This window comes from Oncorhynchus mykiss, unplaced genomic scaffold (assembly GCF_013265735.2).
Source record: "Oncorhynchus mykiss isolate Arlee unplaced genomic scaffold, USDA_OmykA_1.1 un_scaffold_553, whole genome shotgun sequence".
NCBI classification, from domain to species: Eukaryota; Metazoa; Chordata; class Actinopteri; order Salmoniformes; family Salmonidae; genus Oncorhynchus; species Oncorhynchus mykiss.
Genome location: NW_023494000.1, coordinates 15,001 through 35,734, shown reverse-complemented (window position 1 = coordinate 35,734; position 20,734 = coordinate 15,001). Strand labels below are relative to the sequence as shown.

Sequence of the window (20,734 nt, the reverse complement as noted above, 5' to 3'; positions counted from 1 at the left end):
ATAAGTAAGCAAGGTTAGTTTGTATTTCATCCAACAATCTGTGCTACAAATTATGGCTACAGTATATGCAATTTCATCCACTTTTTGAGATTGCCTTTCGCTTGCGGCCACACCGGCCTGAGTACGCCTGATCTCGTCCGATCTTGGAAGCTAAGCAGGGTCGGGCCTGGTTAGTACTTGGATGGGAGACCGCCTGGGAATACCAGGTGCTGTAAGCTTTTTGTCACTGCCTTGTGGAATTTCAACTCTTTGTCCGTTTTTTCCCACAAGGCTGAAATATGTGCCCTCGCTTTGAAATAAGTAAGCAAGGTTAGTTTGTATTTCATCCAACAATCTGTGCTACAAATTATGGCTACAGTATATGCAATTTCTTCCACTTTTTGAGTGACACAAAGATGCTTATCTAAATGGTGGAAATGCAACAGCTGTTAATCAGGCTCACTTTGACTTTACATAGTGCACCAAGAGATAGTTTCTCGCTTACGGCCACACAGGCCTGAGTACGCCTGATCTCGTCCGATCTCGGAAGCTAAGCAGGGTCGGGCCTGGTTAGTACTTGGATGGGAGACCGCCTGGGAATACCAGGTGCTGTAAGCTTTTTGTCACTGCCTTGTGGAATTTCAACTCTTTGTCCGTTTTTTTCCCACAAGGCTGAAATATGTGCCCTCGCTTTGAAATAAGTAAGCAAGGTTAGTTTGTATTTCATCCAACAATCTGTGCTACAAATTATGGCTACAGTATATGCAATTTCATCCACTTTTTGAGATTGCCTTTCGCTTACGGCCACACCGGCCTGAGTAACGCCTGATCTCGTCCGATCTCGGAAGCTAAGCAGGGTCGGGCCTGGTTAGTACTTGGATGGGAGACCGCCTGGGAATACCAGGTGCTGTAAGCTTTTTGTCACTGCCTTGTGGAATTTCAACTCTTTGTCCGTTTTTTTCCCACAAGGCTGAAATATGTGCCCTCGCTTTGAAATAAGTAAGCAAGGTTAGTTTGTATTTCATCCAACAATCTGTGCTACAAATTATGGCTACAGTATATGCAATTTCTTCCACTTTTTGAGTGACACAAAGATGCTTATCTAAATGGTGGAAATGCAACAGCTGTTAATCAGGCTCACTTTGACTTTACATGGTGCACCAAGAGATAGTTTCTTGCTTACGGCCACACCGGCCTGAGTACGCCTGATCTCGTCCGATCTCGGAAGCTAAGCAGGGTCGGGCCTGGTTAGTACTTGGATGGGAGACCGCCTGGGAATACCAGGTGCTGTAAGCTTTTTGTCACTGCCTTGTGGAATTTCAACTCTTTGTCCGTTTTTTCCCACAAGGCTGAAATATGTGCCCTCGCTTTGAAATAAGTAAGCAAGGTTAGTTTGTATTTCATCCAACAATCTGTGCTACAAATTATGGCTACAGTATATGCAATTTCATCCACTTTTTGAGATTGCCTTTCGCTTACGGCCACACCGGCCTGAGTACGCCTGATCTCGTCCGATCTCGGAAGCTAAGCAGGGTCGGGCCTGGTTAGTACTTGAATGGGAGACCGCCTGGGAATACCAGGTGCTGTAAGCTTTTTGTCACTGCCTTGTGGAATTTCAACTCTTTGTCCGTTTTTTCCCACAAGGCTGAAATATGTGCCCTCGCTTTGAAATAAGTAAGCAAGGTTAGTTTGTATTTCATCCAACAATCTGTGCTACAAATTATGGCTACAGTATATGCAATTTCATCCACTTTTTGAGATTGCCTTTCGCTTACGGCCACACCGGCCTGAGTACGCCTGATCTCGTCCGATCTCGGAAGCTAAGCAGGGTCGGGCCTGGTTAGTACTTGAATGGGAGACCGCCTGGGAATACCAGGTGCTGTAAGCTTTTTGTCACTGCCTTGTGGAATTTCAACTCTTTGTCCGTTTTTTCCCACAAGGCTGAAATATGTGCCCTCGCTTTGAAATAAGTAAGCAAGGTTAGTTTGTATTTCATCCAACAATCTGTGCTGCAAATTATGGCTACAGTATATGCAATTTCTCGCTGATTTCGTCCGATCTCGGAAGCTAGCAGGGTCGGGCCTGGTTAGTACTTGGATGGGAGACCGCCTGGGAATACCAGGTGCTGTAACCTTTTTGTCACTGCCTTGTGGAATTTCAACTCTTTGTCCGTTTTTTCCCACAAGGCTGAAATATGTGCCCTCGCTTTGAAATAAGTAAGCAAGGTTAGTTTGTATTTCATCCAACAATCTGTGCTACAAATTATGGCTACAGTATATGCAATTTCATCCACTTTTTGAGATTGCCTTTCGCTTACCGGCCACACCGGCCTGAGTACGCCTGATCTCGTCCGATCTCGGAAGCTAAGCAGGGTCGGGCCTGGTTAGTACTTGGATGGGAGACCGCCTGGGAATACCAGGTGCTGTAAGCTTTTTGTCACTGCCTTGTGGAATTTCAACTCTTTGTCCGTTTTTTCCCACAAGGCTGAAATATGTGCCCTCGCTTTGAAATAAGTAAGCAAGGTTAGTTTGTATTTCATCCAACAATCTGTGCTGCAAATTATGGCTACAGTATATGCAATTTCTCGCTGATCTCGTCCGATCTCGGAAGCTAAGCAGGGTCGGGCCTGGTTAGTACTTGGATGGGAGACCGCCTGGGAATACCAGGTGCTGTAAGCTTTTTGTCACTGCCTTGTGGAATTTCAACTCTTTGTCCGTTTTTTTCCCACAAGGCTGAAATATGTGCCCTCGCTTTGAAATAAGTAAGCAAGGTTAGTTTGTATTTCATCCAACAATCTGTGCTACAAATTATGGCTACAGTATATGCAATTTCATCCACTTTTTGAGATTGCCTTTCGCTTACGGCCACACCGGCCTGAGTACGCCTGATCTCGTCCGATCTCGGAAGCTAAGCAGGGTCGGGCCTGGTTAGTACTTGGATGGGAGACCGCCTGGGAATACCAGGTGCTGTAAGCTTTTTGTCACTGCCTTGTGGAATTTCAACTCTTTGTCCGTTTTTTCCCACAAGGCTGAAATATGTGCCCTCGCTTTGAAATAAGTAAGCAAGGTTAGTTTGTATTTCATCCAACAATCTGTGCTGCAAATTATGGCTACAGTATATGCAATTTCTCGCTGATCTCGTCCGATCTCGGAAGCTAAGCAGGGTCGGGCCTGGTTAGTACTTGGATGGGAGACCGCCTGGGAATACCAGGTGCTGTAAGCTTTTTGTCACTGCCTTGTGGAATTTCAACTCTTTGTCCGTTTTTTCCCACAAGGCTGAAATATGTGCCCTCGCTTTGAAATAAGTAAGCAAGGTTAGTTTGTATTTCATCCAACAATCTGTGCTACAAATTATGGCTACAGTATATGCAATTTCATCCACTTTTTGAGATTGCCTTTCGCTTACGGCCACACCGGCCTGAGTACGCCTGATCTCGTCCGATCTCGGAAGCTAAGCAGGGTCGGTCCTGGTTAGTACTTGGATGGGAGACCGCCTGGGAATACCAGGTGCTGTAAGCTTTTTGTCACTGCCTTGTGGAATTTCAACTCTTTGTCCGTTTTTTCCCACAAGGCTGAAATATGTGCCCTCGCTTTGAAATAAGTAAGCAAGGTTAGTTTGTATTTCATCCAACAATCTGTGCTACAAATTATGGCTACAGTATATGCAATTTCATCCACTTTTTGAGATTGCCTTTCGCTTACGGCCACACCGGCCTGAGTAAGCCTGATCTCGTCCGATCTCGGAAGCTAAGCAGGGTCGGGCCTGGTTAGTACTTGGATGGGAGACCGCCTGGGAATACCAGGTGCTGTAAGCTTTTTGTCACTGCCTTGTGGAATTTCAACTCTTTGTCCGTTTTTTTCCCACAAGGCTGAAATATGTGCCCTCGCTTTGAAATAAGTAAGCAAGGTTAGTTTGTATTTCATCCAACAATCTGTGCTACAAATTATGGCTACAGTATATGCAATTTCTTCCACTTTTTGAGTGACACAAAGATGCTTATCTAAATGGTGGAAATGCAACAGCTGTTAATCAGGCTCACTTTGACTTTACATAGTGCACCAAGAGATAGTTTCTCGCTTACGGCCACACCGGCCTGAGTACGCCTGATCTCGTCCGATCTCGGAAGCTAAGCAGGGTCGGGCCTGGTTAGTACTTGGATGGGAGACCGCCTGGGAATACCAGGTGCTGTAAGCTTTTTGTCACTGCCTTGTGGAATTTCAACTCTTTGTCCGTTTTTTCCCACAAGGCTGAAATATGTGCCCTCGCTTTGAAATAAGTAAGCAAGGTTAGTTTGTATTTCATCCAACAATCTGTGCTACAAATTATGGCTACAGTATATGCAATTTCATCCACTTTTTGAGATTTTCTTTCGCTTACGGCCACACCGGCCTGAGTACGCCTGATCTCGTCCGATCTCGGAAGCTAAGCAGGGTCGGGCCTGGTTAGTACTTGGATGGGAGACCGCCTGGGAATACCAGGTGCTGTAAGCTTTTTGTCACTGCCTTGTGGAATTTCAACTCTTTGTCCGTTTTTTCCCACAAGGCTGAAATATGTGCCCTCGCTTTGAAATAAGTAAGCAAGGTTAGTTTGTATTTCATCCAACAATCTGTGCTACAAATTATGGCTACAGTATATGCAATTTCATCCACTTTTTGAGATTGCCTTTCGCTTACGGCCACACCGGCCTGAGTACGCCTGATCTCGTCCGATCTCGGAAGCTAAGCAGGGTCGGGCCTGGTTAGTACTTGGATGGGAGACCGCCTGGGAATACCAGGTGCTGTAAGCTTTTTGTCACTGCCTTGTGGAATTTCAACTCTTTGTCCGTTTTTTCCCACAAGGCTGAAATATGTGCCCTCGCTTTGAAATAAGTAAGCAAGGTTAGTTTGTATTTCATCCAACAATCTGTGCTGCAAATTATGGCTACAGTATATGCAATTTCTCGCTGATCTCGTCCGATCTCGGAAGCTAAGCAGGGTCGGGCCTGGTTAGTACTTGGATGGGAGACCGCCTGGGAATACCAGGTGCTGTAAGCTTTTTGTCACTGCCTTGTGGAATTTCAACTCTTTGTCCGTTTTTTCCCACAAGGCTGAAATATGTGCCCTCGCTTTGAAATAAGTAAGCAAGGTTAGTTTGTATTTCATCCAACAATCTGTGCTACAAATTATGGCTACAGTATATGCAATTTCATCCACTTTTTGAGATTGCCTTTCGCTTACGGCCACACCGGCCTGAGTACGCCTGATCTCGTCCGATCTCGGAAGCTAAGCAGGGTCGGGCCTGGTTAGTACTTGGATGGGATACCGCCTGGGAATACCAGGTGCTGTAAGCTTTTTGTCACTGCCTTGTGGAATTTCAACTCTTTGTCCGTTTTTTCCCACAAGGCTGAAATATGTGCCCTCGCTTTGAAATAAGTAAGCAAGGTTAGTTTGTATTTCATCCAACAATCTGTGCTGCAAATTATGGCTACAGTATATGCAATTTCTCGCTGATCTCGTCCGATCTCGGAAGCTAAGCAGGGTCGGGCCTGGTTAGTACTTGGATGGGAGACCGCCTGGGAATACCAGGTGCTGTAAGCTTTTTGTCACTGCCTTGTGGAATTTCAACTCTTTGTCCGTTTTTTCCCACAAGGCTGAAATATGTGCCCTCGCTTTGAAATAAGTAAGCAAGGTTAGTTTGTATTTCATCCAACAATCTGTGCTACAAATTATGGCTACAGTATATGCAATTTCATCCACTTTTTGAGATTGCCTTTCGCTTACGGCCACACCGGCCTGAGTACGCCTGATCTCGTCCGATCTCGGAAGCTAAGCAGGGTCGGGCCTGGTTAGTACTTGGATGGGAGACCGCCTGGGAATACCAGGTGCTGTAAGCTTTTTGTCACTGCCTTGTGGAATTTCAACTCTTTGTCCGTTTTTTCCCACAAGGCTGAAATATGTGCCCTCGCTTTGAAATAAGTAAGCAAGGTTAGTTTGTATTTCATCCAACAATCTGTGCTGCAAATTATGGCTACAGTATATGCAATTTCTCGCTGATCTCGTCCGATCTCGGAAGCTAAGCAGGGTCGGGCCTGGTTAGTACTTGGATGGGAGACCGCCTGGGAATACCAGGTGCTGTAAGCTTTTTGTCACTGCCTTGTGGAATTTCAACTCTTTGTCCGTTTTTTCCCACAAGGCTGAAATATGTGCCCTCGCTTTGAAATAAGTAAGCAAGGTTAGTTTGTATTTCATCCAACAATCTGTGCTACAAATTATGGCTACAGTATATGCAATTTCATCCACTTTTTGAGATTGCCTTTCGCTTACGGCCACACCGGCCTGAGTACGCCTGATCTCGTCCGATCTCGGAAGCTAAGCAGGGTCGGTCCTGGTTAGTACTTGGATGGGAGACCGCCTGGGAATACCAGGTGCTGTAAGCTTTTTGTCACTGCCTTGTGGAATTTCAACTCTTTGTCCGTTTTTTCCCACAAGGCTGAAATATGTGCCCTCGCTTTGAAATAAGTAAGCAAGGTTAGTTTGTATTTCATCCAACAATCTGTGCTACAAATTATGGCTACAGTATATGCAATTTCATCCACTTTTTGAGATTGCCTTTCGCTTACGGCCACACCGGCCTGAGTACGCCTGATCTCGTCCGATCTCGGAAGCTAAGCAGGGTCGGGCCTGGTTAGTACTTGGATGGGAGACCGCCTGGGAATACCAGGTGCTGTAAGCTTTTTGTCACTGCCTTGTGGAATTTCAACTCTTTGTCCGTTTTTTTCCCACAAGGCTGAAATATGTGCCCTCGCTTTGAAATAAGTAAGCAAGGTTAGTTTGTATTTCATCCAACAATCTGTGCTACAAATTATGGCTACAGTATATGCAATTTCATCCACTTTTTGAGATTGCCTTTCGCTTACGGCCACACCGGCCTGAGTACGCCTGATCTCGTCCGATCTCGGAAGCTAAGCAGGGTCGGGCCTGGTTAGTACTTGGATGGGAGACCGCCTGGGAATACCAGGTGCTGTAAGCTTTTTGTCACTGCCTTGTGGAATTTCAACTCTTTGTCCGTTTTTTCCCACAAGGCTGAAATATGTGCCCTCGCTTTGAAATAAGTAAGCAAGGTTAGTTTGTATTTCATCCAACAATCTGTGCTGCAAATTATGGCTACAGTATATGCAATTTCTCGCTGATCTCGTCCGATCTCGGAAGCTAAGCAGGGTCGGGCCTGGTTAGTACTTGGATGGGAGACCGCCTGGGAATACCAGGTGCTGTAAGCTTTTTGTCACTGCCTTGTGGAATTTCAACTCTTTGTCCGTTTTTTCCCACAAGGCTGAAATATGTGCCCTCGCTTTGAAATAAGTAAGCAAGGTTAGTTTGTATTTCATCCAACAATCTGTGCTACAAATTATGGCTACAGTATATGCAATTTCATCCACTTTTTGAGATTGCCTTTCGCTTACGGCCACACCGGCCTGAGTACGCCTGATCTCGTCCGATCTCGGAAGCTAAGCAGGGTCGGTCCTGGTTAGTACTTGGATGGGAGACCGCCTGGGAATACCAGGTGCTGTAAGCTTTTTGTCACTGCCTTGTGGAATTTCAACTCTTTGTCCGTTTTTTCCCACAAGGCTGAAATATGTGCCCTCGCTTTGAAATAAGTAAGCAAGGTTAGTTTGTATTTCATCCAACAATCTGTGCTACAAATTATGGCTACAGTATATGCAATTTCATCCACTTTTTGAGATTGCCTTTCGCTTACGGCCACACCGGCCTGAGTACGCCTGATCTCGTCCGATCTCGGAAGCTAAGCAGGGTCGGGCCTGGTTAGTACTTGGATGGGAGACCGCCTGGGAATACCAGGTGCTGTAAGCTTTTTGTCACTGCCTTGTGGAATTTCAACTCTTTGTCCGTTTTTTCCCACAAGGCTGAAATATGTGCCCTCGCTTTGAAATAAGTAAGCAAGGTTAGTTTGTATTTCATCCAACAATCTGTGCTACAAATTATGGCTACAGTATATGCAATTTCTTCCACTTTTTGAGTGACACAAAGATGCTTATCTAAATGGTGGAAATGCAACAGCTGTTAATCAGGCTCACTTTGACTTTACATAGTGCACCAAGAGATAGTTTCTCGCTTAAGGCCACACCGGCCTGAGTACGCCTGATCTCGTCCGATCTCGGAAGCTAAGCAGGGTCGGGCCTGGTTAGTACTTGGATGGGAGACCGCCTGGGAATACCAGGTGCTGTAAGCTTTTTGTCACTGCCTTGTGGAATTTCAACTCTTTGTCCGTTTTTTCCCACAAGGCTGAAATATGTGCCCTCGCTTTGAAATAAGTAAGCAAGGTTAGTTTGTATTTCATCCAACAATCTGTGCTACAAATTATGGCTACAGTATATGCAATTTCATCCACTTTTTGAGATTGCCTTTCGCTTACGGCCACACCGGCCTGAGTACGCCTGATCTCGTCCGATCTCGGAAGCTAAGCAGGGTCGGGCCTGGTTAGTACTTGGATGGGAGACCGCCTGGGAATACCAGGTGCTGTAAGCTTTTTGTCACTGCCTTGTGGAATTTCAACTCTTTGTCCGTTTTTTCCCACAAGGCTGAAATATGTGCCCTCGCTTTGAAATAAGTAAGCAAGGTTAGTTTGTATTTCATCCAACAATCTGTGCTACAAATTATGGCTACAGTATATGCAATTTCATCCACTTTTTGAGATTGCCTTTCGCTTACGGCCACACCGGCCTGAGTACGCCTGATCTCGTCCGATCTCGGAAGCTAAGCAGGGTCGGGCCTGGTTAGTACTTGGATGGGAGACCGCCTGGGAATACCAGGTGCTGTAAGCTTTTTGTCACTGCCTTGTGGAATTTCAACTCTTTGTCCGTTTTTTCCCACAAGGCTGAAATATGTGCCCTCGCTTTGAAATAAGTAAGCAAGGTTAGTTTGTATTTCATCCAACAATCTGTGCTGCAAATTATGGCTACAGTATATGCAATTTCTCGCTGATCTCGTCCGATCTCGGAAGCTAAGCAGGGTCGGGCCTGGTTAGTACTTGGATGGGAGACCGCCTGGGAATACCAGGTGCTGTAAGCTTTTTGTCACTGCCTTGTGGAATTTCAACTCTTTGTCCGTTTTTTCCCACAAGGCTGAAATATGTGCCCTCGCTTTGAAATAAGTAAGCAAGGTTAGTTTGTATTTCATCCAACAATCTGTGCTACAAATTATGGCTACAGTATATGCAATTTCATCCACTTTTTGAGATTGCCTTTCGCTTACGGCCACACCGGCCTGAGTACGCCTGATCTCGTCCGATCTCGGAAGCTAAGCAGGGTCGGGCCTGGTTAGTACTTGGATGGGAGACCGCCTGGGAATACCAGGTGCTGTAAGCTTTTTGTCACTGCCTTGTGGAATTTCAACTCTTTGTCCGTTTTTTCCCACAAGGCTGAAATATGTGCCCTCGCTTTGAAATAAGTAAGCAAGGTTAGTTTGTATTTCATCCAACAATCTGTGCTGCAAATTATGGCTACAGTATATGCAATTTCTCGCTGATCTCGTCCGATCTCGGAAGCTAAGCAGGGTCGGGCCTGGTTAGTACTTGGATGGGAGACCGCCTGGGAATACCAGGTGCTGTAAGCTTTTTGTCACTGCCTTGTGGAATTTCAACTCTTTGTCCGTTTTTTCCCACAAGGCTGAAATATGTGCCCTCGCTTTGAAATAAGTAAGCAAGGTTAGTTTGTATTTCATCCAACAATCTGTGCTACAAATTATGGCTACAGTATATGCAATTTCATCCACTTTTTGAGATTGCCTTTCGCTTACGGCCACACCGGCCTGAGTACGCCTGATCTCGTCCGATCTCGGAAGCTAAGCAGGGTCGGGCCTGGTTAGTACTTGGATGGGAGACCGCCTGGGAATACCAGGTGCTGTAAGCTTTTGTCACTGCCTTGTGGAATTTCAACTCTTTGTCCGTTTTTTCCCACAAGGCTGAAATATGTGCCCTCGCTTTGAAATAAGTAAGCAAGGTTAGTTTGTATTTCATCCAACAATCTGTGCTACAAATTATGGCTACAGTATATGCAATTTCATCCACTTTTTGAGATTGCCTTTCGCTTACGGCCACACCGGCCTGAGTACGCCTGATCTCGTCCGATCTCGGAAGCTAAGCAGGGTCGGTCCTGGTTAGTACTTGGATGGGAGACCGCCTGGGAATACCAGGTGCTGTAAGCTTTTTGTCACTGCCTTGTGGAATTTCAACTCTTTGTCCGTTTTTTCCCACAAGGCTGAAATATGTGCCCTCGCTTTGAAATAAGTAAGCAAGGTTAGTTTGTATTTCATCCAACAATCTGTGCTACAAATTATGGCTACAGTATATGCAATTTCTTCCACTTTTTGAGTGACACAAAGATGCTTATCTAAATGGTGGAAATGCAACAGCTGTTAATCAGGCTCACTTTGACTTTACATGGTGCACCAAGAGATAGTTTCTCGCTTACGGCCACACCGGCCTGAGTACGCCTGATCTCGTCCGATCTCGGAAGCTAAGCAGGGTCGGGCCTGGTTAGTACTTGGATGGGAGACCGCCTGGGAATACCAGGTGCTGTAAGCTTTTTGTCACTGCCTTGTGGAATTTCAACTCTTTGTCCGTTTTTTCCCACAAGGCTGAAATATGTGCCCTCGCTTTGAAATAAGTAAGCAAGGTTAGTTTGTATTTCATCCAACAATCTGTGCTACAAATTATGGCTACAGTATATGCAATTTCATCCACTTTTTGAGATTGCCTTTAGCTTACGGCCACACCGGCCTGAGTACGCCTGATCTCGTCCGATCTCGGAAGCTAAGCAGGGTCGGGCCTGGTTAGTACTTGGATGGGAGACCGCCTGGGAATACCAGGTGCTGTAAGCTTTTTGTCACTGCCTTGTGGAATTTCAACTCTTTGTCCGTTTTTTCCCACAAGGCTGAAATATGTGCCCTCGCTTTGAAATAAGTAAGCAAGGTTAGTTTGTATTTCATCCAACAATCTGTGCTACAAATTATGGCTACAGTATATGCAATTTCTTCCACTTTTTGAGTGACACAAAGATGCTTATCTAAATGGTGGAAATGCAACAGCTGTTAATCAGGCTCACTTTGACTTTACATAGTGCACCAAGAGATAGTTTCTCGCTTACGGCCACACCGGCCTGAGTACGCCTGATCTCGTCCGATCTCGGAAGCTAAGCAGGGTCGGGCCTGGTTAGTACTTGGATGGGAGACCGCCTGGGAATACCAGGTGCTGTAAGCTTTTTGTCACTGCCTTGTGGAATTTCAACTCTTTGTCCGTTTTTTCCCACAAGGCTGAAATATGTGCCCTCGCTTTGAAATAAGTAAGCAAGGTTAGTTTGTATTTCATCCAACAATCTGTGCTACAAATTATGGCTACAGTATATGCAATTTCATCCACTTTTTGAGATTGCCTTTCGCTTACGGCCACACCGGCCTGAGTACGCCTGATCTCGTCCGATCTCGGAAGCTAAGCAGGGTCGGGCCTGGTTAGTACTTGGATGGGAGACCGCCTGGGAATACCAGGTGCTGTAAGCTTTTTGTCACTGCCTTGTGGAATTTCAACTCTTTGTCCGTTTTTTCCCACAAGGCTGAAATATGTGCCCTCGCTTTGAAATAAGTAAGCAAGGTTAGTTTGTATTTCATCCAACAATCTGTGCTACAAATTATGGCTATAGTATATGCAATTTCATCCACTTTTTGAGATTGCCTTTTGCTTACGGCCACACCGGCCTGAGTACGCCTGATCTCGTCCGATCTCGGAAGCTAAGCAGGGTCGGGCCTGGTTAGTACTTGGATGGGAGACCGCCTGGGAATACCAGGTGCTGTAAGCTTTTTGTCACTGCCTTGTGGAATTTCAACTCTTTGTCCGTTTTTTCCCACAAGGCTGAAATATGTGCCCTCGCTTTGAAATAAGTAAGCAAGGTTAGTTTGTATTTCATCCAACAATCTGTGCTACAAATTATGGCTACAGTATATGCAATTTCTTCCACTTTTTGAGTGACACAAAGATGCTTATCTAAATGGTGGAAATGCAACAGCTGTTAATCAGGCTCACTTTGACTTTACATGGTGCACCAAGAGATAGTTTCTCGCTTATGGCCACACCGGCCTGAGTACGCCTGATCTCGTCCGATCTCGGAAGCTAAGCAGGGTCGGGCCTGGTTAGTACTTGGATGGGAGACCGCCTGGGAATACCAGGTGCTGTAAGCTTTTTGTCACTGCCTTGTGGAATTTCAACTCTTTGTCCGTTTTTTCCCACAAGGCTGAAATATGTGCCCTCGCTTTGAAATAAGTAAGCAAGGTTAGTTTGTATTTCATCCAACAATCTGTGCTACAAATTATGGCTACAGTATATGCAATTTCATCCACTTTTTGAGTGACACAAAGATGCTTATCTAAATGGTGGAAATGCAACAGCTGTTAATCAGGCTCACTTTGACTTTACATAGTGCACCAAGAGATAGTTTCTCGCTTACGGCCACACCGGCCTGAGTACGCCCGATCTCGGAAGCTAAGCAGGGTCGGGCCTGGTTAGTACTTGGATGGGAGACCGCCTGGGAATACCAGGTGCTGTAAGCTTTTTGTCACTGCCTTGAGGAATTTCAACTCTTTGTCCGTTTTTTCCCACAAGGCTGAAATATGTGCCCTCGCTTTGAAATAAGTAAGCAAGGTTAGTTTGTATTTCATCCAACAATCTGTGCTACAAATTATGGCTACAGTATATGCAATTTCATCCACTTTTTGAGTGACACAAAGATGCTTATCTAAATGGTGGAAATGCAACAGCTGTTAATCAGGCTCACTTTGACTTTACATAGTGCACCGAGAGATAGTTTCTCGCTTACGGCCACACCGGCCTGAGTACGCCCGATCTCGGAAGCTAAGCAGGGTCGGTCCTGGTTAGTACTTGGATGGGAGACCGCCTGGGAATAGCAGGTGCTGTAAGCTTTTTGTCACTGCCTTGTGGAATTTCAACTCTTTGTCCGTTTTTTCCCACAAGGCTGAAATATGTGCCCTCGCTTTGAAATAAGTAAGCAAGGTTAGTTTGTATTTCATCCAACAATCTGTGCTACAAATTATGGCTACAGTATATGCAATTTCTTCCACTTTTTGAGTGACACAAAGATGCTTATCTAAATGGTGGAAATGCAACAGCTGTTAATCAGGCTCACTTTGACTTTACATGGTGCACCAAGAGATAGTTTCTCGCTTACGGCCACACCGGCCTGAGTACGCCTGATCTCGTCCGATCTCGGAAGCTAAGCAGGGTCGGGCCTGGTTAGTACTTGGATGGGAGACAGCCTGGGAATACCAGGTGCTGTAAGCTTTTTGTCACTGCCTTGTGGAATTTCAACTCTTTGTCCGTTTTTTCCCACAAGGCTGAAATATGTGCCCTCGCTTTGAAATAAGTAAGCAAGGTTAGTTTGTATTTCATCCAACAATCTGTGCTACAAATTATGGCTACAGTATATGCAATTTCATCCACTTTTTGAGATCGCCTTTCGCTTACGGCCACACCGGCCTGAGTACGCCTGATCTCGTCCGATCTCGGAAGCTAAGCAGGGTCGGGCCTGGTTAGTACTTGGATGGGAGACCGCCTGGGAATACCAGGTGCTGTAAGCTTTTTGTCACTGCCTTGTGGAATTTCAACTCTTTGTCCGTTTTTTCCCACAAGGCTGAAATATGTGCCCTCGCTTTGAAATAAGTAAGCAAGGTTAGTTTGTATTTCATCCAACAATCTGTGCTACAAATTATGGCTACAGTATATGCAATTTCATCCACTTTTTGAGTGACACAAAGATGCTTATCTAAATGGTGGAAATGCAACAGCTGTTAATCAGGCTCACTTTGACTTTACATAGTGCACCAAGAGATAGTTTCTCGCTTACGGCCACACCGGCCTGAGTACGCCCGATCTCGGAAGCTAAGCAGGGTCGGGCCTGGTTAGTACTTGGATGGGAGACCGCCTGGGAATACCAGGTGCTGTAAGCTTTTTGTCACTGCCTTGTGGAATTTCAACTCTTTGTCCGTTTTTTCCCACAAGGCTGAAATATGTGCCCTCGCTTTGAAATAAGTAAGCAAGGTTAGTTTGTATTTCATCCAACAATCTGTGCTACAAATTATGGCTACAGTATATGCAATTTCATCCACTTTTTGAGATCGCCTTTCGCTTACGGCCACACCGGCCTGAGTACGCCTGATCTCGTCCGATCTCGGAAGCTAAGCAGGGTCGGGCCTGGTTAGTACTTGGATGGGAGACCGCCTGGGAATACCAGGTGCTGTAAGCTTTTTGTCACTGCCTTGTGGAATTTCAACTCTTTGTCCGTTTTTTCCCACAAGGCTGAAATATGTGCCCTCGCTTTGAAATAAGTAAGCAAGGTTAGTTTGTATTTCATCCAACAATCTGTGCTACAAATTATGGCTACAGTATATGCAATTTCATCCACTTTTTGAGTGACACAAAGATGCTTATCTAAATGGTGGAAATGCAACAGCTGTTAATCAGGCTCACTTTGACTTTACATAGTGCACCGAGAGATAGTTTCTCGCTTACGGCCACACCGGCCTGAGTACGCCCGATCTCGGAAGCTAAGCAGGGTCGGTCCTGGTTAGTACTTGGATGGGAGACCGCCTGGGAATACCAGGTGCTGTAAGCTTTTTGTCACTGCCTTGTGGAATTTCAACTCTTTGTCCGTTTTTTTCCCACAAGGCTGAAATATGTGCCCTCGCTTTGAAATAAGTAAGCAAGGTTAGTTTGTATTTCATCCAACAATCTGTGCTACAAATTATGGCTACAGTATATGCAATTTCATCCACTTTTTGAGATCGCCTTTCGCTTACGGCCACACCGGCCTGAGTACGCCTGATCTCGTCCGATCTCGGAAGCTAAGCAGGGTCGGGCCTGGTTAGTACTTGGATGGGAGACCGCCTGGGAATACCAGGTGCTGTAAGCTTTTTGTCACTGCCTTGTGGAATTTCAACTCTTTGTCCGTTTTTTCCCACAAGGCTGAAATATGTGCCCTCGCTTTGAAATAAGTAAGCAAGGTTAGTTTGTATTTCATCCAACAATCTGTGCTACAAATTATGGCTACAGTATATGCAATTTCATCCACTTTTTGAGATCGCCTTTCGCTTACGTCCACACCGGCCTGAGTACGCCTGATCTCGTCCGATCTCGGAAGCTAAGCAGGGTCGGGCCTGGTTAGTACTTGGATGGGAGACCGCCTGGGAATACCAGGTGCTGTAAGCTTTTTGTCACTGCCTTGTGGAATTTCAACTCTTTGTCCGTTTTTTCCCACAAGGCTGAAATATGTGCCCTCGCTTTGAAATAAGTAAGCAAGGTTAGTTTGTATTTCATCCAACAATCTGTGCTACAAATTATGGCTACAGTATATGCAATTTCATCCACTTTTTGAGATCGCCTTTCGCTTACTGCCACACCGGCCTGAGTACGCCTGATCTCGTCCGATCTCGGAAGCTAAGCAGGGTCGGGCCTGGTTAGTACCTGGATGGGAGACCGCCTGGGAATACCAGGTGCTGTAAGCTTTTTGTCACTGCCTTGTGGAATTTCAACTCTTTGTCCGTTTTTTCCCACAAGGCTGAAATATGTGCCCTCGCTTTGAAATAAGTAAGCAAGGTTAGTTTGTATTTCATCCAACAATCTGTGCTACAAATTATGGCTACAGTATATGCAATTTCTTCCACTTTTTGAGTGACACAAAGATGCTTATCTAAATGGTGGAAATGCAACAGCTGTTAATCAGGCTCACTTTGACTTTACATAGTGCACCAAGAGATAGTTTCTCGCTTACGGCCACACCGGCCTGAGTACGCCTGATCTCGTCCGATCTCGGAAGCTAAGCAGGGTCGGGCCTGGTTAGTACTTGGATGGGAGACCGCCTGGGAATACCAGGTGCTGTAAGCTTTTTGTCACTGCCTTGTGGAATTTCAACTCTTTGTCCGTTTTTTCCCACAAGGCTGAAATATGTGCCCTCGCTTTGAAATAAGTAAGCAAGGTTAGTTTGTATTTCATCCAACAATCTGTGCTACAAATTATGGCTACAGTATATGCAATTTCATCCACTTTTTGAGATTGCCTTTCGCTTACGGCCACACCGGCCTGAGTACGCCTGATCTCGTCCGATCTCGGAAGCTAAGCAGGGTCGGGCCTGGTTAGTACTTGGATGGGAGACCGCCTGGGAATACCAGGTGCTGTAAGCTTTTTGTCACTGCCTTGTGGAATTTCAACTCTTTGTCCGTTTTTTCCCACAAGGCTGAAATATGTGCCCTCGCTTTGAAATAAGTAAGCAAGGTTAGTTTGTATTTCATCCAACAATCTGTGCTACAAATTATGGCTACAGTATATGCAATTTCATCCACTTTTTGAGTGACACAAAGATGCTTATCTAAATGGTGGAAATGCAACAGCTGTTAATCAGGCTCACTTTGACTTTACATAGTGCACCAAGAGATAGTTTCTCGCTTACGGCCACACCGGCCTGAGTACGCCCGATCTCGGAAGCTAAGCAGGGTCGGGCCTGGTTAGTACTTGGATGGGAGACCGCCTGGGAATACCAGGTGCTGTAAGCTTTTTGTCACTGCCTTGTGGAATTTCAACTCTTTGTCCGTTTTTTCCCACAAGGCTGAAATATGTGCCCTCGCTTTGAAATAAGTAAGCAAGGTTAGTTTGTATTTCATCCAACAATCTGTGCTACAAATTATGGCTACAGTATATGCAATTTCATCCACTTTTTGAGATCGCCTTTCGCTTACGGCCACACCGGCCTGAGTACGCCTGATCTCGTCCGATCTCGGAAGCTAAGCAGGGTCGGGCCTGGTTAGTACTTGGATGGGAGACCGCCTGGGAATACCAGGTGCTGTAAGCTTTTTGTCACTGCCTTGTGGAATTTCAACTCTTTGTCCGTTTTTTCCCACAAGGCTGAAATATGTGCCCTCGCTTTGAAATAAGTAAGCAAGGTTAGTTTGTATTTCATCCAACAATCTGTGCTACAAATTATGGCTACAGTATATGCAATTTCATCCACTTTTTGAGTGACACAAAGATGCTTATCTAAATGGTGGAAATGCAACAGCTGTTAATCAGGCTCACTTTGACTTTACATAGTGCACCGAGAGATAGTTTCTCGCTTACGGCCACACCGGCCTGAGTACGCCCGATCTCGGAAGCTAAGCAGGGTCGGTCCTGGTTAGTACTTGGATGGGAGACCGCCTGGGAATACCAGGTGCTGTAAGCTTTTTGTCACTGCCTTGTGGAATTTCAACTCTTTGTCCGTTTTTTCCCACAAGGCTGAAATATGTGCCCTCGCTTTGAAATAAGTAAGCAAGGTTAGTTTGTATTTCATCCAACAATCTGTGCTACAAATTATGGCTACAGTATATGCAATTTCTTCCACTTTTTGAGTGACACAAAGATGCTTATCTAAATGGTGGAAATGCAACAGCTGTTAATCAGGCTCACTTTGACTTTACATGGTGCACCAAGAGATAGTTTCTCGCTTACGGCCACACCGGCCTGAGTACGCCTGATCTCGTCCGATCTCGGAAGCTAAGCAGGGTCGGGCCTGGTTAGTACTTGGATGGGAGACCGCCTGGGAATACCAGGTGCTGTAAGCTTTTTGTCACTGCCTTGTGGAATTTCAACTCTTTGTCCGTTTTTTCCCACAAGGCTGAAATATGTGCCCTCGCTTTGAAATAAGTAAGCAAGGTTAGTTTGTATTTCATCCAACAATCTGTGCTACAAATTATGGCTACAGTATATGCAATTTCTTCCACTTTTTGAGTGACACAAAGATGCTTATCTAAATGGTGGAAATGCAACAGCTGTTAATCAGGCTCACTTTGACTTTACATAGTGCACCAAGAGATAGTTTCTCGCTTACGGCCACACCGGCCTGAGTACGCCTGATCTCGTCCGATCTCGGAAGCTAAGCAGGGTCGGGCCTGGTTAGTACTTGGATGGGAGACCGCCTGGGAATACCAGGTGCTGTAAGCTTTTTGTCACTGCCTTGTGGAATTTCAACTCTTTGTCCGATTTTTCCCACAAGGCTGAAATATGTGCCCTCGCTTTGAAATAAGTAAGCAAGGTTAGTTTGTATTTCATCCAACAATCTGTGCTACTAATTATGGCTACAGTATATGCAATTTCTTCCACTTTTTGAGTGACACAAAGATGCTTATCTAAATGGTGGAAATGCAACAGCTGTTAATCAGGCTCACTTTGACTTTACATAGTGCACCAAGAGATAGTTTCTCGCTTACGGCCACACCGGCCTGAGTACGCCTGATCTCGTCCGATCTCGGAAGCTAAGCAGGGTCGGGCCTGGTTAGTACTTGGATGGGAGACAGCCTGGGAATACCAGGTGCTGTAAGCTTTTTGTCACTGCCTTGTGGAATTTCAACTCTTTGTCCGTTTTTTCCCACAAGGCTGAAATATGTGCCCTCGCTTTGAAATAAGTAAGCAAGGTTAGTTTGTATTTCATCCAACAATCTGTGCTACAAATTATGGCTACAGTATATGCAATTTCATCCACTTTTTGAGATTGCCTTTCGCTTACGGCCACACCGGCCTGAGTACGCCTGATCTCGTCCGATCTCGGAAGCTAAGCACGGTCGGGCCTGGTTAGTACTTGGATGGGAGACCGCCTGGGAATACCAGGTGCTGTAAGCTTTTTGTCACTGCCTTGTGGAATTTCAACTCTTTGTCCGATTTTTCCCACAAGGCTGAAATATGTGCCCTCGCTTTGAAATAAGTAAGCAAGGTTAGTTTGTATTTCATCCAACAATCTGTGCTACAAATTATGGCTACAGTATATGCAATTTCTTCCACTTTTTGAGTGACACAAAGATGCTTATCTAAATGGTGGAAATGCAACAGCTGTTAATCAGGCTCACTTTGACTTTACATAGTGCACCAAGAGATAGTTTCTCGCTTACGGCCACACCGGCCTGAGTACGCCTGATCTCGTCCGATCTCGGAAGCTAAGCAGGGTCGGGCCTGGTTAGTACTTGGATGGGAGACCGCCTGGGAATACCAGGTGCTGTAAGCTTTTTGTCACTGCCTTGTGGAATTTCAACTCTTTGTCCGTTTTTTCCCACAAGGCTGAAATATGTGCCCTCGCTTTGAAATAAGTAAGCAAGGTTAGTTTGTATTTCATCCAACAATCTGTGCTACAAATTATGGCTACAGTATATGCAATTTCATCCACTTTTTGAGATTGCCTTTCGCTTACGGCCACACCGGCCTGAGTACGCCTGATCTCGTCCGATCTCGGAAGCTAAGCAGGGTCGGGCCTGGTTAGTACTTGGATGGGAGACCGCCTGGGAATACCAGGTGCTGTAAGCTTTTTGTCACTGCCTTGTGGAATTTCAACTCTTTGTCCGTTTTTTCCCACAAGGCTGAAATATGTGCCCTCGCTTTGAAATAAGTAAGCAAGGTTAGTTTGTATTTCATCCAACAATCTGTGCTACAAATTATGGCTACAGTATATGCAATTTCTTCCACTTTTTGAGTGACACAAAGATGCTTATCTAAATGGTGGAAATGCAACAGCTGTTAATCAGGCTCACTTTGACTTTACATAGTGCACCAAGAGATAGTTTCTCGCTTACGGCCACACCGGCCTGAGTACGCCTGATCTCGTCCGATCTCGGAAGCTAAGCAGGGTCGGGCCTGGTTAGTACTTGGATGGGAGACAGCCTGGGAATACCAGGTGCTGTAAGCTTTTTGTCACTGCCTTGTGGAATTTCAACTCTTTGTCCGTTTTTTCCCACAAGGCTGAAATATGTGCCCTCGCTTTGAAATAAGTAAGCAAGGTTAGTTTGTATTTCATCCAACAATCTGTGCTACAAATTATGGCTACAGTATATGCAATTTCATCCACTTTTTGAGATTGCCTTTCGCTTACGGCCACACCGGCCTGAGTACGCCTGATCTCGTCCGATCTCGGAAGCTAAGCAGGGTCGGGCCTGGTTAGTACTTGGATGGGAGACCGCCTGGGAATACCAGGTGCTGTAAGCTTTTTGTCACTGCCTTGTGGAATTTCAACTCTTTGTCCGATTTTTCCCACAAGGCTGAAATATGTGCCCTCGCTTTGAAATAAGTAAGCAAGGTTAGTTTGTATTTCATCCAACAATCTGTGCTACAAATTATGGCTACAGTATATGCAATTTCTTCCACTTTTTGAGTGACACAAAGATGCTTATCTAAATGGTGGAAATGCAACAGCTGTTAATCAGGCTCACTTTGACTTTACATAGTGCACCAAGAGATAGTTTCTCGCTTACGGCCACACCGGCCTGAGTACGCCTGATCTCGTCCGATCTCGGAAGCTAAGCAGGGTCGGGCCTGGTTAGTACTTGGATGGGAGACCGCCTGGGAATACCAGGTGCTGTAAGCTTTTTGTCACTGCCTTGTGGAATTTCAACTCTTTGTCCGTTTTTTCCCACAAGGCTGAAATATGTGCCCTCGCTTTGAAATAAGTAAGCAAGGTTAGTTTGTATTTCATCCAACAATCTGTGCTACAAATTATGGCTACAGTATATGCAATTTCATCCACTTTTTGAGATTGCCTTTCGCTTACGGCCACACCGGCCTGAGTACGCCTGATCTCGTCCGATCTCGGAAGCTAAGCAGGGTCGGGCCTGGTTAGTACTTGGATGGGAGACCGCCTGGGAATACCAGGTGCTGTAAGCTTTTTGTCACTGCCTTGTGGAATTTCAAC

The 20,734-nt window shown here is 45.5% G+C and overlaps 51 non-coding genes and 6 pseudogenes across 51 annotated transcripts; all 57 read left to right on the top strand.

Annotated features, from left to right (window-relative positions):
• Positions 1 to 99: 99 nt before the first annotated feature.
• On the top strand, positions 100 to 218 carry LOC118959454. Its single transcript, XR_005047964.1, has one exon. It is a non-coding gene; the product is annotated as a 5S ribosomal RNA (ribosomal RNA).
• Positions 219 to 478: 260 nt separating this feature from the next.
• LOC118959457 lies at positions 479 to 597 on the top strand. Its single transcript, XR_005047967.1, has one exon. It is a non-coding gene; the product is annotated as a 5S ribosomal RNA (ribosomal RNA).
• A 178-nt stretch (positions 598 to 775) lies between these two features.
• Positions 776 to 895, top strand: LOC118959442. Its single transcript, XR_005047952.1, has one exon. It is a non-coding gene; the product is annotated as a 5S ribosomal RNA (ribosomal RNA).
• Positions 896 to 1,156: 261 nt separating this feature from the next.
• LOC118959330 lies at positions 1,157 to 1,275 on the top strand. The gene has a single exon (XR_005047840.1). It is a non-coding gene; the product is annotated as a 5S ribosomal RNA (ribosomal RNA).
• Positions 1,276 to 1,452: 177 nt separating this feature from the next.
• LOC118959434 lies at positions 1,453 to 1,571 on the top strand. The gene has a single exon (XR_005047944.1). It is a non-coding gene; the product is annotated as a 5S ribosomal RNA (ribosomal RNA).
• Positions 1,572 to 1,748: 177 nt separating this feature from the next.
• Positions 1,749 to 1,867, top strand: LOC118959433. The gene has a single exon (XR_005047943.1). It is a non-coding gene; the product is annotated as a 5S ribosomal RNA (ribosomal RNA).
• Positions 1,868 to 2,290: 423 nt separating this feature from the next.
• Positions 2,291 to 2,410, top strand: LOC118959460. Its single transcript, XR_005047970.1, has one exon. It is a non-coding gene; the product is annotated as a 5S ribosomal RNA (ribosomal RNA).
• Positions 2,411 to 2,835: 425 nt separating this feature from the next.
• LOC118959329 lies at positions 2,836 to 2,954 on the top strand. The gene has a single exon (XR_005047839.1). It is a non-coding gene; the product is annotated as a 5S ribosomal RNA (ribosomal RNA).
• Positions 2,955 to 3,378: 424 nt separating this feature from the next.
• Positions 3,379 to 3,497, top strand: LOC118959447. Its single transcript, XR_005047957.1, has one exon. It is a non-coding gene; the product is annotated as a 5S ribosomal RNA (ribosomal RNA).
• A 177-nt stretch (positions 3,498 to 3,674) lies between these two features.
• On the top strand, positions 3,675 to 3,793 carry LOC118959449. The gene has a single exon (XR_005047959.1). It is a non-coding gene; the product is annotated as a 5S ribosomal RNA (ribosomal RNA).
• A 261-nt stretch (positions 3,794 to 4,054) lies between these two features.
• Positions 4,055 to 4,173, top strand: LOC118959327. Its single transcript, XR_005047837.1, has one exon. It is a non-coding gene; the product is annotated as a 5S ribosomal RNA (ribosomal RNA).
• Positions 4,174 to 4,350: 177 nt separating this feature from the next.
• On the top strand, positions 4,351 to 4,469 carry LOC118959326. Its single transcript, XR_005047836.1, has one exon. It is a non-coding gene; the product is annotated as a 5S ribosomal RNA (ribosomal RNA).
• Positions 4,470 to 4,646: 177 nt separating this feature from the next.
• On the top strand, positions 4,647 to 4,765 carry LOC118959325. Its single transcript, XR_005047835.1, has one exon. It is a non-coding gene; the product is annotated as a 5S ribosomal RNA (ribosomal RNA).
• A 424-nt stretch (positions 4,766 to 5,189) lies between these two features.
• Positions 5,190 to 5,308, top strand: LOC118959436. Its single transcript, XR_005047946.1, has one exon. It is a non-coding gene; the product is annotated as a 5S ribosomal RNA (ribosomal RNA).
• Positions 5,309 to 5,732: 424 nt separating this feature from the next.
• LOC118959324 lies at positions 5,733 to 5,851 on the top strand. The gene has a single exon (XR_005047834.1). It is a non-coding gene; the product is annotated as a 5S ribosomal RNA (ribosomal RNA).
• A 424-nt stretch (positions 5,852 to 6,275) lies between these two features.
• LOC118959446 lies at positions 6,276 to 6,394 on the top strand. Its single transcript, XR_005047956.1, has one exon. It is a non-coding gene; the product is annotated as a 5S ribosomal RNA (ribosomal RNA).
• Positions 6,395 to 6,571: 177 nt separating this feature from the next.
• Positions 6,572 to 6,690, top strand: LOC118959323. Its single transcript, XR_005047833.1, has one exon. It is a non-coding gene; the product is annotated as a 5S ribosomal RNA (ribosomal RNA).
• A 178-nt stretch (positions 6,691 to 6,868) lies between these two features.
• On the top strand, positions 6,869 to 6,987 carry LOC118959322. The gene has a single exon (XR_005047832.1). It is a non-coding gene; the product is annotated as a 5S ribosomal RNA (ribosomal RNA).
• Positions 6,988 to 7,411: 424 nt separating this feature from the next.
• Positions 7,412 to 7,530, top strand: LOC118959445. The gene has a single exon (XR_005047955.1). It is a non-coding gene; the product is annotated as a 5S ribosomal RNA (ribosomal RNA).
• A 177-nt stretch (positions 7,531 to 7,707) lies between these two features.
• Positions 7,708 to 7,826, top strand: LOC118959321. The gene has a single exon (XR_005047831.1). It is a non-coding gene; the product is annotated as a 5S ribosomal RNA (ribosomal RNA).
• A 260-nt stretch (positions 7,827 to 8,086) lies between these two features.
• LOC118959455 lies at positions 8,087 to 8,205 on the top strand. The gene has a single exon (XR_005047965.1). It is a non-coding gene; the product is annotated as a 5S ribosomal RNA (ribosomal RNA).
• A 177-nt stretch (positions 8,206 to 8,382) lies between these two features.
• Positions 8,383 to 8,501, top strand: LOC118959320. The gene has a single exon (XR_005047830.1). It is a non-coding gene; the product is annotated as a 5S ribosomal RNA (ribosomal RNA).
• Positions 8,502 to 8,678: 177 nt separating this feature from the next.
• Positions 8,679 to 8,797, top strand: LOC118959319. Its single transcript, XR_005047829.1, has one exon. It is a non-coding gene; the product is annotated as a 5S ribosomal RNA (ribosomal RNA).
• A 424-nt stretch (positions 8,798 to 9,221) lies between these two features.
• On the top strand, positions 9,222 to 9,340 carry LOC118959318. Its single transcript, XR_005047828.1, has one exon. It is a non-coding gene; the product is annotated as a 5S ribosomal RNA (ribosomal RNA).
• Positions 9,341 to 9,764: 424 nt separating this feature from the next.
• On the top strand, positions 9,765 to 9,883 carry LOC118959316. Its single transcript, XR_005047826.1, has one exon. It is a non-coding gene; the product is annotated as a 5S ribosomal RNA (ribosomal RNA).
• Positions 9,884 to 10,059: 176 nt separating this feature from the next.
• On the top strand, positions 10,060 to 10,178 carry LOC118959444. The gene has a single exon (XR_005047954.1). It is a non-coding gene; the product is annotated as a 5S ribosomal RNA (ribosomal RNA).
• Positions 10,179 to 10,438: 260 nt separating this feature from the next.
• On the top strand, positions 10,439 to 10,557 carry LOC118959315. The gene has a single exon (XR_005047825.1). It is a non-coding gene; the product is annotated as a 5S ribosomal RNA (ribosomal RNA).
• Positions 10,558 to 10,734: 177 nt separating this feature from the next.
• On the top strand, positions 10,735 to 10,853 carry LOC118959314. The gene has a single exon (XR_005047824.1). It is a non-coding gene; the product is annotated as a 5S ribosomal RNA (ribosomal RNA).
• Positions 10,854 to 11,113: 260 nt separating this feature from the next.
• Positions 11,114 to 11,232, top strand: LOC118959313. Its single transcript, XR_005047823.1, has one exon. It is a non-coding gene; the product is annotated as a 5S ribosomal RNA (ribosomal RNA).
• Positions 11,233 to 11,409: 177 nt separating this feature from the next.
• Positions 11,410 to 11,528, top strand: LOC118959312. Its single transcript, XR_005047822.1, has one exon. It is a non-coding gene; the product is annotated as a 5S ribosomal RNA (ribosomal RNA).
• A 177-nt stretch (positions 11,529 to 11,705) lies between these two features.
• Positions 11,706 to 11,824, top strand: LOC118959532. The gene has a single exon (XR_005048016.1). It is a non-coding gene; the product is annotated as a 5S ribosomal RNA (ribosomal RNA).
• Positions 11,825 to 12,084: 260 nt separating this feature from the next.
• On the top strand, positions 12,085 to 12,203 carry LOC118959432. The gene has a single exon (XR_005047942.1). It is a non-coding gene; the product is annotated as a 5S ribosomal RNA (ribosomal RNA).
• Positions 12,204 to 12,463: 260 nt separating this feature from the next.
• On the top strand, positions 12,464 to 12,572 carry LOC118959488 (annotated as a pseudogene).
• Positions 12,573 to 12,832: 260 nt separating this feature from the next.
• Positions 12,833 to 12,941, top strand: LOC118959500 (annotated as a pseudogene).
• Positions 12,942 to 13,201: 260 nt separating this feature from the next.
• Positions 13,202 to 13,320, top strand: LOC118959466. The gene has a single exon (XR_005047976.1). It is a non-coding gene; the product is annotated as a 5S ribosomal RNA (ribosomal RNA).
• Positions 13,321 to 13,497: 177 nt separating this feature from the next.
• Positions 13,498 to 13,616, top strand: LOC118959531. Its single transcript, XR_005048015.1, has one exon. It is a non-coding gene; the product is annotated as a 5S ribosomal RNA (ribosomal RNA).
• Positions 13,617 to 13,876: 260 nt separating this feature from the next.
• LOC118959487 lies at positions 13,877 to 13,985 on the top strand (annotated as a pseudogene).
• A 177-nt stretch (positions 13,986 to 14,162) lies between these two features.
• Positions 14,163 to 14,281, top strand: LOC118959530. Its single transcript, XR_005048014.1, has one exon. It is a non-coding gene; the product is annotated as a 5S ribosomal RNA (ribosomal RNA).
• Positions 14,282 to 14,541: 260 nt separating this feature from the next.
• LOC118959498 lies at positions 14,542 to 14,650 on the top strand (annotated as a pseudogene).
• Positions 14,651 to 14,828: 178 nt separating this feature from the next.
• On the top strand, positions 14,829 to 14,947 carry LOC118959529. The gene has a single exon (XR_005048013.1). It is a non-coding gene; the product is annotated as a 5S ribosomal RNA (ribosomal RNA).
• Positions 14,948 to 15,124: 177 nt separating this feature from the next.
• Positions 15,125 to 15,243, top strand: LOC118959452. Its single transcript, XR_005047962.1, has one exon. It is a non-coding gene; the product is annotated as a 5S ribosomal RNA (ribosomal RNA).
• Positions 15,244 to 15,420: 177 nt separating this feature from the next.
• Positions 15,421 to 15,539, top strand: LOC118959448. The gene has a single exon (XR_005047958.1). It is a non-coding gene; the product is annotated as a 5S ribosomal RNA (ribosomal RNA).
• Positions 15,540 to 15,799: 260 nt separating this feature from the next.
• LOC118959528 lies at positions 15,800 to 15,918 on the top strand. Its single transcript, XR_005048012.1, has one exon. It is a non-coding gene; the product is annotated as a 5S ribosomal RNA (ribosomal RNA).
• Positions 15,919 to 16,095: 177 nt separating this feature from the next.
• LOC118959526 lies at positions 16,096 to 16,214 on the top strand. The gene has a single exon (XR_005048010.1). It is a non-coding gene; the product is annotated as a 5S ribosomal RNA (ribosomal RNA).
• A 260-nt stretch (positions 16,215 to 16,474) lies between these two features.
• On the top strand, positions 16,475 to 16,583 carry LOC118959486 (annotated as a pseudogene).
• A 177-nt stretch (positions 16,584 to 16,760) lies between these two features.
• Positions 16,761 to 16,879, top strand: LOC118959525. The gene has a single exon (XR_005048009.1). It is a non-coding gene; the product is annotated as a 5S ribosomal RNA (ribosomal RNA).
• A 260-nt stretch (positions 16,880 to 17,139) lies between these two features.
• LOC118959497 lies at positions 17,140 to 17,248 on the top strand (annotated as a pseudogene).
• Positions 17,249 to 17,508: 260 nt separating this feature from the next.
• LOC118959524 lies at positions 17,509 to 17,627 on the top strand. Its single transcript, XR_005048008.1, has one exon. It is a non-coding gene; the product is annotated as a 5S ribosomal RNA (ribosomal RNA).
• A 260-nt stretch (positions 17,628 to 17,887) lies between these two features.
• LOC118959523 lies at positions 17,888 to 18,006 on the top strand. The gene has a single exon (XR_005048007.1). It is a non-coding gene; the product is annotated as a 5S ribosomal RNA (ribosomal RNA).
• Positions 18,007 to 18,266: 260 nt separating this feature from the next.
• LOC118959465 lies at positions 18,267 to 18,385 on the top strand. The gene has a single exon (XR_005047975.1). It is a non-coding gene; the product is annotated as a 5S ribosomal RNA (ribosomal RNA).
• A 177-nt stretch (positions 18,386 to 18,562) lies between these two features.
• LOC118959443 lies at positions 18,563 to 18,681 on the top strand. The gene has a single exon (XR_005047953.1). It is a non-coding gene; the product is annotated as a 5S ribosomal RNA (ribosomal RNA).
• A 260-nt stretch (positions 18,682 to 18,941) lies between these two features.
• On the top strand, positions 18,942 to 19,060 carry LOC118959522. Its single transcript, XR_005048006.1, has one exon. It is a non-coding gene; the product is annotated as a 5S ribosomal RNA (ribosomal RNA).
• A 177-nt stretch (positions 19,061 to 19,237) lies between these two features.
• On the top strand, positions 19,238 to 19,356 carry LOC118959521. Its single transcript, XR_005048005.1, has one exon. It is a non-coding gene; the product is annotated as a 5S ribosomal RNA (ribosomal RNA).
• A 260-nt stretch (positions 19,357 to 19,616) lies between these two features.
• LOC118959464 lies at positions 19,617 to 19,735 on the top strand. Its single transcript, XR_005047974.1, has one exon. It is a non-coding gene; the product is annotated as a 5S ribosomal RNA (ribosomal RNA).
• Positions 19,736 to 19,912: 177 nt separating this feature from the next.
• Positions 19,913 to 20,031, top strand: LOC118959520. Its single transcript, XR_005048004.1, has one exon. It is a non-coding gene; the product is annotated as a 5S ribosomal RNA (ribosomal RNA).
• A 260-nt stretch (positions 20,032 to 20,291) lies between these two features.
• Positions 20,292 to 20,410, top strand: LOC118959519. The gene has a single exon (XR_005048003.1). It is a non-coding gene; the product is annotated as a 5S ribosomal RNA (ribosomal RNA).
• Positions 20,411 to 20,587: 177 nt separating this feature from the next.
• Positions 20,588 to 20,706, top strand: LOC118959518. Its single transcript, XR_005048002.1, has one exon. It is a non-coding gene; the product is annotated as a 5S ribosomal RNA (ribosomal RNA).
• The last annotated feature ends 28 nt before the right edge of the window (positions 20,707 to 20,734 follow it).